Source organism: Lepisma saccharinum, chromosome 13, assembly GCF_977018435.1.
Source record: "Lepisma saccharinum chromosome 13, izLepSacc3.1, whole genome shotgun sequence".
NCBI classification, from domain to species: Eukaryota; Metazoa; Arthropoda; class Insecta; order Zygentoma; family Lepismatidae; genus Lepisma; species Lepisma saccharinum.
Genome location: NC_139241.1, coordinates 15,659,185 through 15,678,861, shown reverse-complemented (window position 1 = coordinate 15,678,861; position 19,677 = coordinate 15,659,185). Strand labels below are relative to the sequence as shown.

At 37.9% G+C, this 19,677-nt stretch overlaps 9 non-coding genes across 9 annotated transcripts; all 9 read left to right on the top strand.

Moving 5' to 3' along the window:
• The first annotated feature begins 363 nt into the window (after positions 1 to 363).
• LOC145997576 (U5 spliceosomal RNA) lies at positions 364 to 481 on the top strand. The gene has a single exon (XR_014442977.1). It is a non-coding gene; the product is annotated as a U5 spliceosomal RNA (small nuclear RNA).
• Positions 482 to 2,045: 1,564 nt separating this feature from the next.
• On the top strand, positions 2,046 to 2,163 carry LOC145997717 (U5 spliceosomal RNA). Its single transcript, XR_014443113.1, has one exon. It is a non-coding gene; the product is annotated as a U5 spliceosomal RNA (small nuclear RNA).
• A 1,553-nt stretch (positions 2,164 to 3,716) lies between these two features.
• Positions 3,717 to 3,834, top strand: LOC145997902 (U5 spliceosomal RNA). The gene has a single exon (XR_014443288.1). It is a non-coding gene; the product is annotated as a U5 spliceosomal RNA (small nuclear RNA).
• A 1,554-nt stretch (positions 3,835 to 5,388) lies between these two features.
• Positions 5,389 to 5,506, top strand: LOC145997596 (U5 spliceosomal RNA). The gene has a single exon (XR_014442997.1). It is a non-coding gene; the product is annotated as a U5 spliceosomal RNA (small nuclear RNA).
• Positions 5,507 to 7,067: 1,561 nt separating this feature from the next.
• LOC145997558 (U5 spliceosomal RNA) lies at positions 7,068 to 7,185 on the top strand. Its single transcript, XR_014442960.1, has one exon. It is a non-coding gene; the product is annotated as a U5 spliceosomal RNA (small nuclear RNA).
• Positions 7,186 to 8,736: 1,551 nt separating this feature from the next.
• LOC145997891 (U5 spliceosomal RNA) lies at positions 8,737 to 8,854 on the top strand. Its single transcript, XR_014443277.1, has one exon. It is a non-coding gene; the product is annotated as a U5 spliceosomal RNA (small nuclear RNA).
• Positions 8,855 to 15,130: 6,276 nt separating this feature from the next.
• On the top strand, positions 15,131 to 15,248 carry LOC145997557 (U5 spliceosomal RNA). The gene has a single exon (XR_014442959.1). It is a non-coding gene; the product is annotated as a U5 spliceosomal RNA (small nuclear RNA).
• Positions 15,249 to 16,809: 1,561 nt separating this feature from the next.
• LOC145997688 (U5 spliceosomal RNA) lies at positions 16,810 to 16,927 on the top strand. Its single transcript, XR_014443084.1, has one exon. It is a non-coding gene; the product is annotated as a U5 spliceosomal RNA (small nuclear RNA).
• Positions 16,928 to 18,487: 1,560 nt separating this feature from the next.
• Positions 18,488 to 18,605, top strand: LOC145997556 (U5 spliceosomal RNA). The gene has a single exon (XR_014442958.1). It is a non-coding gene; the product is annotated as a U5 spliceosomal RNA (small nuclear RNA).
• Positions 18,606 to 19,677: the final 1,072 nt, after the last annotated feature.

The following is a 19,677-nucleotide window of genomic DNA, read 5'->3' as shown; positions in this document are numbered from 1 at the left end:
CATGCCTGTGGGAGAAACCCGAAAGTGTAATCGTGTTGCATATGAGAACAGATAAACTGAAAATTCTTCGTGAAATGGAATTTGTTGCCAAAGTACAAGTTCCCACTAGTTGAAATGGTGGCCGAGAGATGGCAGAATTTGCTGTCGGTTTATCATTTGTGTACGTTGGTCCGTGCACATGACGCAAATTAGAAATCGGCACGGATTTATATCCTTATTCTCTCGTTTTAAGAAACGAAAATCACACAAAACGAGGTTTTATGTTTCAACAAGTAAAACAGCAATTTCCTACGGAACCTACACGTTCCCATGAGCAGTGAATAGAACTGCAACATAGGCTAGGAAAAATTGGTGGCCTTGAAACAACTCTGGTTTCCCTTCATACGCAAAAATCTTTCGCCTTTTACTAAAGATTTCCGTGGAGGGGAACAACAAACGAGTCTAATATTATTTTTTATAAAGGCTTGGTATAAACTGAGCCCGATTAGCAAACACAACGAAAACTGTAGTTGGAAATGTGTGCTCTTGCTCAGCTTGATAATCTCTCACCTTCTGAAATTTGCAGGCAGGAGGATCTGTATGGGCGTTTGCTGCTAATTTTCCAAATGCTCTTGTCATTTCACAACGAAGCCAAACATGGAAATGACTTTACAGGGAGGATTGTATGGAAACAGAGTTAGCATGATCAAAACAAAGTGTTTTAAACTATATGTTTTCTCCGTTTAAAACATATTTCTTTGTTTATTTCAAATGTTTAAACAAAGCGTTTGAAACATGTTTCTTTTCAGATTTGTTTAAAACAAATTTTGATTCTTGACGTTTGATAGTTTGTGATTATTTGTGTGTTTTGTAACTACGCGTTTTCTTTAAATGAGTATCATTCTCTTCATTGTGCATTAGAATCTTCTCAGTGGTTCAAAATGTACATCAAATAACACACATATGGTGATGAATACCGTGGGCCACGTTTAAAATTTATGGCTATGATTTATGCAGATGTTTAAAATTTAGATCCATTCACGATGATAATTAATCAGAAGCTACCACTTGGACTCAGTGGGGCCTGGAAACTGTGGATTATTTGGAGCTTCTCGAACAGCGTACAGGCGAGATTTAAGACTTACATAAATGTGTATTTTAAGAAGTTAGTCAAGCGTTTGCTTGTAATATGAACACAATCAATCCTTGGATGTTCTACAGATACATTATTTTTCATTATTCTTAAAAAAATGTCATCTTGGCATTTTGTTTAAAAGTTTTATTTTTTTTTAAAAAAAATATATCCTTTTCGACAAATCAACATTAAAAGCATGTTAAAACAAACAAAAGAACACAAATTTGCCAACCCTGTATGGAATTAACATTGTGAAAAAGATGTCGTTAGCGTATGATAGGAAATTTTGGAACACAAAATTCCTTTTACTTATTTCTTTCTCTCTAATTTACAATTGTCGAAATGTAACTTGCTTTGATGCCGAAAATTATTACGTTAAGTAATTTCCACGGAACTATCTTGTTTTATATTCATGGCTATTGCCCAATCTATACTAAATTTCAAGATTCCATCACTACATATATACGTGCAAGAATCGCATGACATGAAAGTGACCCGTCACAACCGAAATAACTGCGGTAATTTTCTTTCTTGCTTCGGTTTGGTTTCTTTACGAAACATTATTAAGCATGCCTGTTGGAGAAACCCGAAAGTGTAATCGTGTTGCATATGAGAACAGATAAACTAAAAATTCTTCGTGAAATGGAGTTTGTTGCCAAAGTACAAGTTCCCACTAGTTGAAATGGTGGCCGAGAGATGGCAGAATTTGCTGTCGGTTTATCATTTGTGTACGTTGGTCCGTGCACATGACGCAAATTAGAAATCGGCACGGATTTATATCCTTAATCTCTCGTTTTAAGAAACGAAAATCACACAGAACGAGGTTTTATGTTTCAACAAGTAAAACAGCAATTTCCTACGGAACCTACACGTTCCCATGAGCAGTGAATAGAACTGCAACATAGGCTAGGAAAAATTGGTGGCCTGGAAACAACGCTGGTTTCCCTTCATACGCAAAAATCTTTCGCCTTTTACTAAAGATTTCCGTGGAGGGGAACAACAAACGAGTCTAATATTATTTTTTATAAAGGCTTGGTACAAACTGAGCCCGATTAGCAAACACAACGAAAACTGTAGGTGGACATGTGTGCTCTTGCTCAGCTTCATAATCTCTCACCTTCTGAAATTTGCAGGCAGGAGGATCTGTATGGGCGCTTGCTGCTAAATTTCCAAATGCTCTTGTCATTTCACAACGAAGCCGAACATGGAAATGACTTCACAGGGAGGATTGTATGGAAACAGAGTTAGCATGATCAAAACAAAGTGTTTTAAACAATATGTTTTCTCCGTTTAAAACATATTACTTTGTTTATTTCAAATGTTTAAACAAAGCGTTTGAAACATGTTTCTTTTCAGATTTGTTTAAAACACATTTTGATACTTGACGTTTGATAGTTTGTGATTATTTGTGTGTTTTGTAACTACGCGTTTTCTTTAAATGAGTATCATTCTCTTCATTGTGCATTAGAATCTTCTCAGTGGTTCAAAATGTACATCAAATAACACACATATGGTGATGAATACCGTGGGCCACGTTTAAAATGCATGGCTATGATTTATGCAGATGTTTAAGATTTAGATCCATTCACGATGATAATTAATCAGAAGCTACCACTTGGACTCAGTGGGGCCTGGAAACTGTGGATTAGTTGGAGCTTCTCGAACAGCGTACAGGCGAGATTTAAGACTAACATAAATGTGTATTTTAAGAATTTAGTCAAGCGTTTGCTTGTAATATGAACACAATCAATCCTTGGATGTTCTACAGATACATTATTTTTCATTATTCTTAAAAAAATGTCATCTTGGCATTTTGTTTAAAAGTTTTATTTTTTTAAAAAAAATATATCCTTTTCGACAAATCAACATTAAAAGCATGTTAAAACAAACAAAAGAACACAAATTTGCCAACCCTGTATGGAAGTAACATTGTGAAAAAGAAGTCGTTAGCGTATGATAGGAAATTTTGGAACACAAAATTCCTTTTACTTATTTCTTTCTCTCTAATTTACAATTGTCGAAATGTAACTTGCTTTGATGCCGAGAATTATTACGTTAAGTAATTTCCACGGAACTATCTTGTTTTATATTCATGGCTATTGCCCAATCTATAGTAAATTTCGAGATTCCATCACTACATATATACGTGCAAGAATCGCATGACATGAAAGTGACCCGTCACAACCGAAATAACTGCGGTAATTTTCTTTCTTGCTTCGGTTTGGTTTCTTTACGAAACATTATTAAGCATGCCTGTGGGAGAAACCCGAAAGTGTAATCGTGTTGCATATGAGAACAGGTAAACTGAAAATTCTTCGTGAAATGGAATTTGTTGTCAAAGTACAAGTTCCCACTAGTTGAAATGGTGGCCGAGAGATGGCAGAATTTGCTGTCGGTTTATCATTTGTGTACGTTGGTCCGTGCACATGACGCAAATTAGAAATCGGCACGGATTTGTATCCTTATTCTCTCGTTTTAAGAAACGAAAATCACACAAAACGAGGTTTTATGTTTCAACAAGTAAAACAGCAATTTCCTACGGAACCTACACGTTCCCATGAGCAGTGAATAGAACTGCAACATAGGCTAGGAAAAATTGGTGGAACTCTGGTTTCCCTTCATACGCAAAAATCTTTCGCCTTTTACTAAAGATTTCCGTGGAGGGGAACAACAAACGAGTCTAATATTATTTTTTATAAAGGCTTGGTACAAACTGAGCCCGATTAGCAAACACAACGAAAACTGTAGGTGGAAATGTGTGCTCTTGCTCAGCTTCATAATCTCTCACCTTCTGAAATTTGCAGGCAGGAGGATCTGTATGGGCGCTTGCTGCTAAATTTCCAAATGCTCTTGTCATTTCACAACGAAGCCGAACATGGAAATGACTTCACAGGGAGGATTGTATGGAAACAGAGTTAGCATGATCAAAACAAAGTGTTTTAAACTATATGTTTTCTCCGTTTAAAACATATTTCTTTGTTTATTTCAAATGTTTAAACAAAGCGTTTGAAACATGTTTCTTTTCAGATTTGTTTAAAAAAAATTTTGATACTTGACGTTTGATAGTTTGTGATTATTTGTGTGTTTTGTAACTACGCGTTTTCTTTAAATGAGTATCATTCTCTTCATTGTGCATTAGAATCTTCTCAGTGGTTCAAAATGTTACATCAAATAACACACATATGGTGATGAATACCGTGGGCCACGTTTAAAATTCATGGCTATGATTTATGCAGATGTTTAAGATTTAGATCCATTCACGATAATAATTAATCAGAAGCTACCACTTGCACTCAGTGGGGCCTGGAAACTGTGGATTAGTTGGAGCTTCTCGAACAGCGTACAGGCGAGATTTAAGACTAACATAAATGTGTATTTTAAGAAGTTAGTCAAGCGTTTGCTTGTAATATGAACACAATCAATCCTTGGATGTTCTACAGATACATTATTTTTCATTATTCTTAAAAAAATGTCATCTTGGCATCTTGTTTAAAAGTTTTATTTTTTTAAAAAAAATATATCCTTTTCGACAAATCAACATTAAAAGCATGTTAAAACAAACAAAAGAACACAAATTTGCCAACCCTGTATGGAAGTAACATTGTGAAAAAGGAGTCGTTAGCGTATGATAGGAAATTTTGGAACACAAAATTCCTTTTACTTATTTCTTTCTCTCTAATTTACAATTGTCGAAATGTAACTTGCTTTGATGCCGAGAATTATTACGATAAGTAATTTCCACGGAACTATCTTGTTTTATATTCATGGCTATTGCCCAATCTATACTAAATTTCAAGATTCCATCACTACATATATACGTACAAGAATCGCATGACATGAAAGTGACCCGTCACAACCGAAATAACTGCGGTAATTTTCTTTCTTGCTTCGGTTTGGTTTCTTTACGAAACATTATTAAGCATGCCTGTGGGAGAAACCCGAAAGTGTAATAGTCTTGCATATGAGAACAGGTAAACTGAAAATTCTTCGTGAAATGAAATTTGTTGCCAAAGTACAAGTTCCCACTAGTTGAAATGGTGGCCGAGAGATGGCAGAATTTGCTGTCGGTTTATCATTTGTGTACGTTGGTCCGTGCACATGACGCAAATTAGAAATCGGCACGGATTTATATCCTTATTCTCTCGTTTTAAGAAACGAAAATCACACAAAACGAGGTTTTATGTTTCAACAAGTAAAACAGCAATTTCCTACGGAACCTACACGTTCCCATGAGCAGTGAATAGAACTGCAACATAGGCTAGGAAAAATTGGTGGAACTCTGGTTTCCCTTCATACGCAAAAATCTTTCGCCTTTTACTAAAGATTTCCGTGGAGGGGAACAACAAACGAGTATAATATTATTTTTTATAAAGGCTTGGTACAAACTGAGCCCGATTAGCAAACACAACGAAAACTGTAGGTGGAAATGTGTGCTCTTGCTCAGCTTCATAATCTCTCACCTTCTGAAATTTGCAGGCAGGAGGATCTGTATGGGCGCTTCCTGCTAAATTTCCAAATGCTCTTGTCATTTCACAACGAAGCCGAACATGGAAATGACTTCACAGGGAGGATTGGATGGAAACAGAGTTAGCATGATCAAAACAAAGTGTTTTAAACAATATGTTTTCTCCGTTTAAAACATATTTCTTTGTTTATTTCAAATGTTTAAACAAAGCGTTTGAAACATGTTTCTTTTCAGATTTGTTTAAAACAAATTTTGATACTTGACGTTTGATAGTTTGTGATTATTTGTGTGTTTTGTAACTACGCGTTTTCTTTAAATGAGTATCATTCTCTTCATTGTGCATTAGAATCTTCTCAGTGGTTCAAAATGTACATCAAATAACACACATATGGTGATGAATACCGTGGGCCACGTTTAAAATTTATGGCTATGATTTATGCAGATGTTTAAGATTTAGATCCATTCACGATGATAATTAATCAGAAGCTACCACTTGGACTCAGTGGGGCCTGGAAACTGTGGATTAGTTGGAGCTTCTCGAACAGCGTACAGGCGAGATTTAAGACAAACATAAATGTGTATTTTGAGAAGTTAGTCAAGCGTTTGCTTGTAATATGAACACAATCAATCCTTGGATGTTCTACAGATACATTATTTTTCATTATTCTTAAAAAAATGTCATCTTGGCATTTTGTTTAAAAGTTTTATTTTTTTAAAAAAATATATCCTTTTCGACAAATCAACATTAAAAGCATGTTAAAACAAACAAAAGAACACAAATTTGACAACCCTGTATGGAAGTAACATTGTGAAAAAGGAGTCTTTAGCGTATGATAGGAAATTTTGGAACACAAAATTCCTTTTACTTATTTCTTTCTCTCTAATTTACAATTGTCGAAATGTAACTTGCTTTGATGCCGAGAATTATTACGTTAAGTAATTTCCACGGAACTATCTTGTTTTATATTCATGGCTATTGCCCAATCTATACTAAATTTCGAGATTCCATCACTACACATATACGTGCAAGAATCGCATGACATGAAAGTGACCCGTCACAACCGAAATAACTGCGGTAATTTTCTTTCTTGCTTCGGTTTGGTTTCTTTACGAAACATTATTAAGCATGCCTGTGGGAGAAACCCGAAAGTGTAATAGTCTAGCATATGAGAACAGGTACACTGAAAATTCTTCGTGAAATGGAATTTGTTGCCAAAGTACAAGTTCCCACTAGTTGAAATGGTGGCCGAGAGATGGCAGAATTTGCTGTCGGTTTATCATTTGTGTACGTTGGTCCCTGCACATGACGCAAATTAGAAATCGGCACGGATTTATATCCTTATTCTCTCGTTTTAAGAAACGAAAATCACACAAAACGGGGTTTTATGTTTCAACAAGTAAAACAGCAATTTCCTACGGAACCTACACGTTCCCATGAGCAGTGAATTGAACTGCAACATAGGCTTGGAAAATTTGGTGGCCTGGAAACAACTCTGGTTTCCCTTCATACGCAAAAATCTTTCGCCTTTTACTAAAGATTTCCGTGGAGGGGAACAACAAACGAGTCTAATATTATTTTTTATAAAGGCTTGGTACAAACTGAGCCCGATTAGCAAACACAACGAAAACTGTAGGTGGAAATGTGTGCTCTTGCTCAGCTTGATAATCTCTCACCTTCTGAAATTTGCAGGCAGGAGGATCTGTATGGGCGCTTGCTGCTAAATTTCCAAATGCTCTTGTCATTTCACAACGAAGCCGAACATGGAAATGACTTCACAGTGAGGATTGTATGGAAACAGAGTTAGCATGATCAAAACAAAGTGTTTTAAACAGTATGTTTTCTCCGTTTAAAACATATTTCTTTGTTTATTTCAAATGTTTAAACAAAGCGTTTGAAACATGTTTCTTTTCAGATTTGTTTAAAACACATTTTGATACATGACGTTTGATAGTTTGTGATTATTTGTGTGTTTTGTAACTACGCGTTTTCTTTAAATGAGTATCATTTTCCTCATTGTGCATTAGAATCTTCTCAGTGGTTCAAAATGTACATCAAATAACACATATGGTGATGAATACCGTGGGTCACGTTTAAAATTCATGGCTATGATTTATGCAGATGTTTAAGATTTAGATCCATTCACGATGATAATTAATCAGAAGCTACCACATGGACTCAGTGGGGCCTGGAAACTGTGGATTAGTTGGAGCTTCTCGAACAGCGTATGGGCGAGATTTAAGACTAACATAAATGTGTATTTTAAGAAGTTAGTCAAGCGTTTGCTTGTAATATGAACACAATCAATCCTTGGAGGTTCTACAGATGCATTATTTTTCATTATTCTTAAAAAAATGTCATCTTGGCATTTTGTTTAAAAGTTTTATTTTTTAAAAAAAATATATCCTTTTCGACAAATCAACATTAAAAGCATGTTAAAACAAACACAAGAACACAAATTTGCCAACCCTGTATGGAAGTAACATTGTGAAAAAGAAGTCGTTAGCGTATGATAGGAAATTTTGGAACACAAAATTCCTTTTACTTATTTAGTTTCTCTCTAATTTACAATTGTCGAAATGTAACTTGCTTTGATGCCGAAAATTATTACGTTAAGTAATTTCCACGGAACTATCTTGTTTTATATTCATGGCTATTGCCCAATCTATACTAAATTTCGAGATTCCATCACTACATATATACGTGCAAGAATCGCATGACATGAAATTGACCCGTCACAACCAAAATAACTGCGGTAATTTTCTTTCTTGCTTCGGTTTGGTTTCTTTACGAAACATTATTAAGCATGCCTGTGGGAGAAACCCGAAATTGTAATCGTGTTGCATATGAGAACAGGTAAACTGAAAATTCTTCGTGAAATGGAATTTGTTGTCAAATTACAAGTTCCCACTAGTTGAAATGGGGGCCGAGAGATGGCAGAATTTGCTGTCGGTTTATCATTTGTGTACGTTGGTCCGTGCACATGACGCAAATTAGAAATAGGCACGGATTTATATCCTTATTCTCTCGTTTTAAAAAACGAAAATCACACAAAACGAGGTTTTATGTTCCAACAAGTAAAACAGCAATTTCCTACGGAACCTACACGTTCCCATGAGCAATGAATAGAACTGCAACATAGGCTAGGAAAAATTGGTGGAACTCTGGTTTCCCTTCATACGCAAAAATCTTTCGCCTTTTACTAAAGATTTCCGTGGAGGGGAACAACAAACGAGTCTAATATTATTTTTTATAAAGGCTTGGTACAAACTGAGCCCGATTAGCAAACACAACGAAAACTGTAGGTGGAAATGTGTGCTCTTGCTCAGCTTCATAATCTCTCACCTTCTGAAATTTGCAGGCAGGAGGATCTGTATGGGCGCTTCCTGCTAAATTTCCAAATGCTCTTGTCATTTCACAACGAAGCCGAACATGGAAATGACTTCACAGGGAGGATTGGATGGAAACAGAGTTAGCATGATCAAAACAAAGTGTTTTAAACAATATGTTTTCTCCGTTTAAAACATATTTCTTTGTTTATTTCAAATGTTTAAACAAATCGTTTGAAACATGTTTCTTTTCAGATTTGTTTAAAACAAATTTTGATACTTGACGTTTGATAGTTTGTGATTATTTGTGTGTTTTGTAACTACGCGTTTTCTTTAAATGAGTATCATTCTCTTCATTGTGCATTAGAATCTTCTCAGTGGTTCAAAATGTACATCAAATAACACACATATGGTGATGAATACCGTGGGCCACGTTTAAAATTCATGGCTATGATTTATGCAGATGTTTAAGATTTAGATCCATTCACGATGATAATTAATCAGAAGCTACCACTTGGACTCAGTGGGGCCTGGAAACTGTGGATTAGTTGGAGCTTCTCGAACAGCGTACAGGCGAGATTTAAGACTAACATAAATGTGTATTTTAAGAAGTTAGTCAAGCGTTTGCTTGTAATATGAACACAATCAATCCTTGGATGTTCTACAGATACATTATTTTTCATTATTCTTAAAAAAATGTCTTCTTGGCATTTTGTTTAAAAGTTTTATTTTTTTAAAGAAATATATAATTTTCGACAAATCAACATTAAAAGCATGTTAAAACAAACAAAAGAACACAAATTTGCCAACCCTGTATGGAAGTAACATTGTGAAAAAGAAGTCGTTAGCGTATGATAGGAAATTTTGGAACACAAAATTCCTTTTACTTGTTTCTTTCTCTCTAATTTACAATTGTCGAAATGTAACTTGCTTTGATGCCGAGAATTATTACGTTAAGTAATTTCCACGGAACTATCTTGTTTTATATTCATGGCTATTGCCCAATCTATACTAAATTTCGAGATTTCATCACTACATATATACGTGCAAGAATCGCATGACATGAAAGTGACCCGTCACAACCGAAATAACTGCGGTAATTTTCTTTCTTGCTTCGGTTTGGTTTCTTTACGAAACATTATTAAGCATGCCTGTGGGAGAAACCCGAATGTGTAATCGTGTTGCATATGAGAACAGGTAAACTGAAAATTCTTCGTGAAATGGAATTTGTTGTCAAAGTACAAGTTCCCACTAGTTGAAATGGTGGCCGAGAGATGGCAGAATTTGCTGTCGGTTTATCATTTGTGTACGTTGGTCCGTGCACATGACGCAAATTAGAAATCGGCACGGATTTATATCCTTATTCTCTCGTTTTAAGAAACGAAAATCACACAAAACGAAGTTTTATGTTTCAACAAGTAAAACAGCAATTTCCTACGGAACCTACACGTTCCCATGAGCAGTGAATAGAACTGCAACATAGGCTAGGAGAAATTGGTGGCCTGGAAAAGAATGGAATCCGGGGAGGCCAAGTCCCCGGGAATCAAGGTGGAAACCTAACGGTGCCAACTGAAGCCTTGATTGTGCGACGCTGTAGGTATATTTGACTACCATTTCCATTTTTTTTGGGTTGATAGTTCAAATCGACCCTTACTACGAGTGCGGTGAAGTCTTGTCACCGCCTAAAATAATCTTCCAAGGCTACGTTTTTGCTCTGCAGTGACACTCATACGAACTGGTCTCTATAAGAGATAGGAGGGCATTGAATGTTCTTGCTTGTCCCACCCCTCGGAGTGGTGACATAGAAACGCAGGTTCCTAGACCTCTTTTATAACGTCTACGAACTACTGCAATGTCAGCCAGACACAAGAACCTTCCCTTTAGAGGGATGGAGCACCTCAAAGCCAGTTCAGCAGGCAAAATGACGCAGTCTACGCGTATCAATTACCGACCAGAGAATTTTCTGATTCCCTTGGGAAAACAAGGCGTTTCATTATCGCAACCTACACCCACCACAGATAAGGCAGCCCTCACATTCGGGGAATCTTCCAACCAACCTTCAGCAGAATTTACACTTGTTGGCCGGCATCGCCGCCAAAGGTCACTTACGGACTTGGACAGTCTCGCCCAACTATATGAAGGGAGACATCCAACAAAACTACAAAAAACCATGCCGTTATCAACTGACGTCCCAACTTCAAATACATTTGCGCCCCTGGCACAAGATTCCTCAGGTGACATGGAGATCCCCCAAGAAGAGGAAACGCAACTACCTCCAACAACTCAACCTAAGAAAGTCCCAAGGCCTCCACCTATTTCCGTGTTCGGAATTAAGGAAACTTACGCCTTCACCTCTACTATAAGCAAGACGCTTAGTCAACCTCCTCACATACAGCACAATAGAGAGAAGGTCACCTTCCAAGTATCAACCAGGGCAGATTATGATAAAATAATTGCATTTTGCGACCAGACCAAACGAGAATATGCCACCGGCATCGTTCGCAGTGAACGGCCTGTGAAGGTGGTAATACGAAAACTACACTTCGATACCTGTCTGGGCGACCTGGAGCAGAACCTGAAAGACAAGAATTATACACCTATATCAGTTCACCAAATGTCTCGCAGAAAGAAGGACTCAAATGAACGAGTGTTGATGCCACTCTTTCTGGTGTCGCTTTCAAGAAACTCCACTACTCACGAAATATACAAAGAAGAATATCTTCTTGACTACAGAATTAAAGTACAGGTATACAAACCACCCACCACACTGCAGTGTTACCGCTGTCAGCGAATGGGACATGGTCAAACCCAATGTAAAGCACTGCCCCGCTGCCTCAAATGCGGACAGGGACACTTGACAAGGGCTTGTCTCAAAACAGACACCACTACCCCAGCCAAATGTGCCAACTGCCAGGGCGATCACCCCGCAAATTTCAGAGGATGTCCAGTGTTCAAATCATACACGGACGCTCAAACTTCCACCAACAAGAAGACCCAAAAATCTCCCCCAATCATCACTTCTCAACAAACACCTGCAACTTCTGCAGAAACCACTTCTTCACAACAAACCTCGACAACATACGCAGGCGCAGCCTCTCCGTCCAGACACACCCCAACCAAAACCATCACCAAAGAGCCCCCCTCCACAACAAATATATCAGAATCGACTCGGGATGACACATCAGCTTCAGATATTAAACTCATTTTTGAATTCTTCAAAGGAATGAATCTAAGCAAAATAATACCACATGTTAAAAGAGGTATTGCTCGTCTTACCTCTGCTACGGACACAGCCACAAAAGCAGCCGCATATATCGATACCATTGCCGAAATGATTGACGATGGCTGTTTCTAGTCTGTCGAAAATTCACCACTCACTTACCATCATGGCGTGGAACGCCGATGGCTTAAGAGGGCAGAGACATACCCTCATTCACTTTCTTCAACAAAACAAAGTAGACGTAGCACTGATCAGTGAAACACACTTCTCCCACACAGTCAAAGGCTGGAAATTGCCCAACTATCTCATATACCGACTGGATAGAATTGGAAGGCCGAGAGGCGGATTATTAGTAGTAGTAAAAAGGGACTTTCCATCTCAGCAAGTACATGTACCACCTTTGTACGGTCTAGAAGCGCTAGCTGTGCGCATTCTAACTCCCGGAGATTCACTCATTCTCGTGGCTGGATACAGATCTCCTGCTGCGGGACTTGTACCAGATGATTATGACAACATAAGTAAACTAGGCAATAAAGTGGTTCTTGCCGGAGATCTCAATGCTAAGCATACATCTTGGCATTCACGGTATCCCAATAATGCAGGTGACCTACTGCATGACTACATACTTCGATCCACCTTCACTATACAAGCACCCCGTGAACCCACTCACTATCCGAAGATGGGTGGCAGACCTGACGTGCTAGACGTAGTCATGAGTAAAGGGGTGCCACTCCTCACAGACCCGTACGTAATCTCTGCTTTGGATTCAGACCACGATCCTGTCATGTTCCAAGTCTCCCACCGTACTCTTACTCAAGGAGTACCACCCCTTCTAAGAAGCGAGACAAATTGGGACAAATTCAGAGGGAATGTGAACTCACTTCTCGATCTTCATGATAGGCCTCAGACACCCCAGCAAATCGATCAGTCAGTATCACATCTCACCCACTCTCTGCTCAAAGCTGAGGCAGAAAGCACAGAAGTAACACAGCTACACCGATCGTCACAAATGACAGGCAGTCTTCGTCTCCAAATGTACATTCAGTTAAAACGGTGGGCGAGACGAAGGTGGCAACACACTAGGAGTCCCACATATAAAACTCTTTGGAACTCTCTCTGCTCCAAGGTGAAAACCCTCATTCAAAAAGAAACTGCACATCACTGGAATGACACACTTAGCGGCCTTTCAGTGAATGATCAGCGTATATGGAAATATACCAGGGCATTTCTTCGTCCCAAGGACTCATCACACACCAGAGTCATAGAAGGATCAACCGGACTGTTACATGAACCACAAGATCAGGTTGAAGTCTTTGCAAATGCTCTCGAAGAACAATTCACCCCAAATGAAGATCCATCAGATGAACATACAATCGCACATGTAAACAGGGCGATACACACCTTTACCACCAGAGAAATGGAGCACATGCCAAAGCTGACGTCACCTCGAGAGGTAGAACGCCAAATCCGAAGACTGCCTAAAAACAAGGCTTCCGGGCCAGATGGTATACGACCCGAACTGCTGCGACATCCCACTCGCAAATTACTTGTATACATTACATACATATTCAATGCCATCCTACAACTAGGCTACTTTCCCACTGCATGGAAGAAGGCAAAGGTAATAACATTGCCCAAACCTGGAAAGAGTACTCTCAAACCGGAGAATTATAGGCCAATAAGTCTCCTTTCACACCTTGGAAAACTCTTCGAAAGAGTATTTCTCTCAAGACTCATGACACACGTAGAAACCTCCTCGCTCCTACCACACCACCAATTTGGTTTTAGAGCCTACCACAGTACCACCTCTCAACTGGTCCGTGTGGTAGACTACATCACAACGGCATTCAATAGAAAACAGTTCGCAATAGGGGTTTACCTAGATATAAGCAAGGCCTTTGACCGAGTCTGGCACTCTGGTCTCATATATAAACTATTACGGCAAGGTTTCCCGGATTGCTATGTCCGACTCCTCCAATCTTACCTGAGCAAACGCAGTTTCTTTGTCTCCTTCTCAGGTGCAACGTCCCAAACCCGGCTCATATTAGCAGGTGTACCTCAAGGAGCAGTACTCTCTTCACTATTGTACACACTATATACAGCAGATGTCCCAACTTCAGAGAGATGTTTCCAAGCCACATATGCTGACGACACCGCATTCTTTGCAGCCAGTCGTCGAATAGCCTTATGCTACCGCTACCTTCAACAACAACTCGATGAGTTCCAAGCGTGGGCTCGCAAATGGCGTCTGAAGGTGAACACCGGGAAAAGTGTATGTGTCATCCACACAAAAAGAAGAAAGTATGAACTCAGACAACTTTCATATTACGGACAAGCAGTGCCACATGAAGACAAAGTCAAATATCTAGGGGTCACCCTAGATCGAGGACTCACGTTTGTCTCTCACATCCAAGATGTGGCCAACAGAGGACTACGAAAAGTATTTGCACTTTTCGTTATGTTCACATGTCCGGAACTCACACTACAGACGAGGCTACATCTACTCCAGATGTACATCATTCCAACTTTGACCTACGCGGGCCCAGCCTGGCAGCATGCCGCCTATTCTCATCTTAAACGATTGGAACGAGTGCAAAGCAAAGCAGCTCGGATAATCTCAGGCCACGACATCTATACACGCAGCACCCAAGTTTTGGAGGATCTGGAATTAACTCCAGTGATCCAGCAGCTTCGAGACGCTCACCAAAAATTCTGGCAAACCCTGCCGAGACATACAAATCCAGAAATAGAACATATGGGAACAGCAAATCCCTTCAGACACACATATGCAATGCCACGGCCATGAAACATAATTTCCATATGAAGCATTCCTTGTGTTGCGACAGTTGCACACACAAGATCCACGTATAGCCACAGGCACTTTTCATTAATCCCACACACACTTCATTTATACACTTTTCATAGAGTCAAGGGCCAAAACAGCTCGACACTCAACTTCAAAACGTCAGATTTATGCCATGCCATGCCATGCCATGCCTGGAAACAACTCTGGTTTCCCTTCATACGCAAAAATCTTTCGCCTTTTACTAAAGATTTCCGTGGAGGGGAACAACAAACGAGTCTAATATTATTTTTTATAAAGGCTTGGTACAAACTGAGCCCGATTAGCAAACACAACGAAAACTGTAGGTGGACATGTGTGCTCTTGCTCAGCTTGATAATCTCTCACCTTCTGAAATTTGCAGGCAGGAGGATCTGTATGGGCGCTTGCTGCTAAATTTCCAAATGCTCTTGTCATTTCACAACGAACCCGAACATGGAAATGACTTCACAGGGAGGATTGTATGGAAACAGAGTTAGCATGATCAAAACAAAGTGTTTTAAACAATATGTTTTCTCCGTTTAAAACATATTTCTTTGTTTATTTCAAATGTTTAAACAAAGCGTTTGAAACATGTTTCTTTTCAGATTTGTTTAAAACACATTTTGATACATGACGTTTGATAGTTTGTGATTATTTGTGTTATTTGTAACTACGCGTTTTCTTTAAATGAGTATCATTCTCTTCATTGTGCATTAGAATCTTCTCAGTGGTTCAAGATGTACATCAAATAACACACATATGTTGATGATTACCGTGGGCCACGTTTAAAATTTATGGCTATGATTTATGCAGATGTTTAAGATTTAGATCCATTCACGATGATAATTAATCAGAAGCTACCACTTGGACTCAGTGGGGCCTGGAAACTGTGGATTAGTTGGAGCTTCTCGAACAGCGTACAGGCGAGATTTAAGACTAACATAAATGTGTATTTTAAGAAGTTAGTCAAGCGTTTGCTTGTAATATGAACACAATCAATCCTTGGATGTTCTACAGATACATTATTTTTCATTATTCTTAAAAAAATGTCATCTTGGCATTTTGTTTAAAAGTTTTATTTTTTAAAAAAAATATATCCTTTTCGACAAATCAACATTAAAAGCATGTTAAAACAAACAAAAGAACACAAATTTGCCAACCCTGTATGGAAGTAACATTGTGAAAAAGGAGTCTTTAGCGTATGATAGGAAATTTTGGAACACAAAATTCCTTTTACTTATTTCTTTCTCTCTAATTTACAATTGTCGAAATGTAACTTGCTTTGATGCCGAGAATTATTACGTTAAGTAATTTCCACGGAACTATCTTGTTTTATATTCATGGCTATTGCCCAATCTATACTTAATTTCGAGATTCCATCACTACACATATACGTGCAAGAATCGCATGACATGAAAGTGACCCGTCACAACCGAAATAACTGCGGTAATTTTCTTTCTTGCTTCGGTTTGGTTTCTTTACGAAACATTATTAAGCATGCCTGTGGGAGAAACCCGAAAGTGTAATAGTCTTGCATATGAGAACAGGTACACTGAAAATTCTTCGTGAAATGGAATTTGTTGCCAAAGTACAAGTTCCCACTAGTTGAAATGGTGGCCGAGAGATGGCAGAATTTGCTGTCGGTTTATCATTTGTGTACGTTGGTCCGTGCACATGACGCAAATTAGAAATCGGCACGGATTTATATCCTTATTCTCTCGTTTTAAGAAACGAAAATCACACAAAACGAGGTTTTATGTTTCAACAAGTAAAACAGCAATTTCCTACGGAACCTACACGTTCCCATGAGCAGTGAATAGAACTGCAACATAGGCTAGGAAAAATTGGTGGCCTGGAAACAACTCTGGTTTCCCTTCATACGCAAAAATCTTTCGCCTTTTACTAAAGATTTCCGTGGAGGGGAACAACAAACGAGTCTAATATTATTTTTAATAAAGGCTTGGTACAAACTGAGCCCGATTAGCAAACACAACGAAAACTGTAGGTGGAAATGTGTGCTCTTGCTCAGCTTGATAATCTCTCACCTTCTGAAATTTGCAGGCAGGAGGATCTGTATGGGCGCTTGCTGCTAAATTTCCAAATGCTCTTGTCATTTCACAACGAAGCCGAACATGGAAATGACTTCACAGTGAGGATTGTATGGAAACAGAGTTAGCATGATCAAAACAAAGTGTTTTAAACAATATGTTTTCTCCGTTTAAAACATATTTCTTTGTTTATTTCAAATGTTTAAACAAAGCGTTTGAAACAGGTTTCTTTTCAGATTTGTTTAAAACACATTTTGATACTTGACGTTTGATAGTTTGTGATTATTTGTGTGTTTTGTAACTACGCGTTTTCTTTAAATGAGTATCATTTTCTTCATTGTGCATTAGAATCTTCTCAGTGGTTCAAAATGTACATCAAATAACACACATATGGTGATGAATACCGTGGGCCACGTTTAAAATTCATGGCTATGATTTATGCAAATGTTTAAGATTTAGATCCATTCACGATGATAATTAATCAGAAGCTACCACTTGGACTCAGTGGGGCCTGGAAACTGTGGATTAGTTGGAGCTTCTCGAACAGCGTATAGGCGAGATTTAAGATTAACATAAATGTGTATTTTAAGAAGTTAGTCAAGCGTTTGCTTGTAATATGAACACAATCAATCCTTGGATGTTCTACAGATACATTATTTTTCATTATTCTTAAAGAATGTCATCTTGGCATTTTGTTTAAAAGTTTTATTTTTTAAAAAAAATATATCCATTTCGACAAATCAACATTAAAAACATGTTAAAACAAACAAAAGAACACAAATTTGCCAACCCTGTATGGAAGTAACATTGTGAAAAAGGACTCGTTAGCGTATGATAGGAAATTTTGGAACACAAAATTCCTTTTACTTATTTCTTTCTCTCTAATTTACAATTGTCGAAATGTAACTTGCTTTGATGCCGAGAATTATTACGTTAAGTAACTTCCACGGAACTATCTTGTTTTATTTTCATGGCTATTGCCCAATCTATACTAAATTTCGAGATTCCATCACTACATATATACGTGCAAGAATCGCATGACATTAAAGTGACCCGTCACAACCGAAATACCTGCGGTAATTTTCTTTCTTGCTTCGGTTTGGTTTCTTTACGAAACATTATTAAGCATGCCTGTGGGAGAAACCCGAAAGTGTAATCGTGTTGCATATGAGAACAGATAAACTGAAAATTCTTCGTGAAATGGAATTTGAAGCCAAAGTACAAGTTCCCACTAGTTGAAATGGTGGCCGAGAGATGGCAGAATTTGCTGTCGGTTTATCATTTGTGTACGTTGGTCAGTGCACATGACGCAAATTAGAAATCGGCACGGATTAATATCCTTATTCTCTCGTTTTAAGAAACGAAAATCACACAAAACGAGGTTTTATGTTTCAACAAGTAAAACAGCAATTTCCTACGGAACCTACACGTTCACATGAGCAGTGAATTGAACTGCAACATAGGCTTGGAAAATTTGGTGGCCTGGAAACAACTCTGGTTTCCCTTCATACGCAAAAATCTTTCGCCTTTTACTAAAGATTTCCGTGGAGGGGAACAACAAACGAGTCTAATATTATTTTTTATAAAGGCTTGGTACAAACTGAGCCCGATTAGCAAACACAACGAAAACTGTAGTTGGAAATGTGTGCTCTTGCTCAGCTTGATAATCTCTCACCTTCTGAAATTTGCAGGCAGGAGGATCTGTATGGGCGCTTGTCATTTCACAACGAAGCCGAACATGGAAATGACTTCACAGGGAGGATTGTATGGAAACAGAGTTAGCATGATCAAAACAAAGTGTTTTAAACTATATTTTTTTTCCGTTTAAAACATATTTCTTTGTTTATTTCAAATGTTTTAACAAAGCGTTTGAAACATGTTTCTTTTCAGATTTGTTTAAAACACATTTTGATACATGACGTTTGATAGTTTGTGAATATTTGTGTGTTTTGTAACTACGCGTTTTCTTTAAATGAGTATCATTTTCTTCATTGTGCATTAGAATCTTCTCAGTGGTTCAAAATGTACATCAAATAACACACATATGGTGATGAATACCGTGGGCCACGTTTAAAATTCATGGCTATGATTTATGCAGATGTTTAAGATTTAGATCCATTCACGATGATAATTAATCAGAAGCTACCACTTGGACTCAGTGGGGCCTGGAAACTGTGGATTAGTTGGAGCTTCTCGAACAGCGTATAGGCGAGATTTAAGACTAACATAAATGTGTATTTTAAGAAGTTAGTCAAGCGTTTGCTTGTAATATGAACACAATCAATCCTTGGATGTTCTACAGATACATTATTTTTCATTATTCTTAAAAAAATGTCATCTTGGCATTTTGTTTAAAAGTTTTATTTTTTAAAAAAAATATATCCTTTTCGACAAATCAACATTGAAAGCATGTTAAAACAAACAAAAGAACACAAATTTGCCAACCCTGTATGGAAGTAACATTGTGAAAAAGGAGTCTTTAGCGTATGATAGGAAATTTTGGAACACAAAATTCCTTTTACTTATTTCTTTCTCTCTAATTTACAATTGTCGAAATGTAACTTGCTTTGATGCCGAGAATTATTACGTTAAGTAATTTCCACGGAACTATCTTGTTTTATATTCATGGCTATTGCCCAATCTATACTAAATTTCGAGATTCCATCACTACACATATAC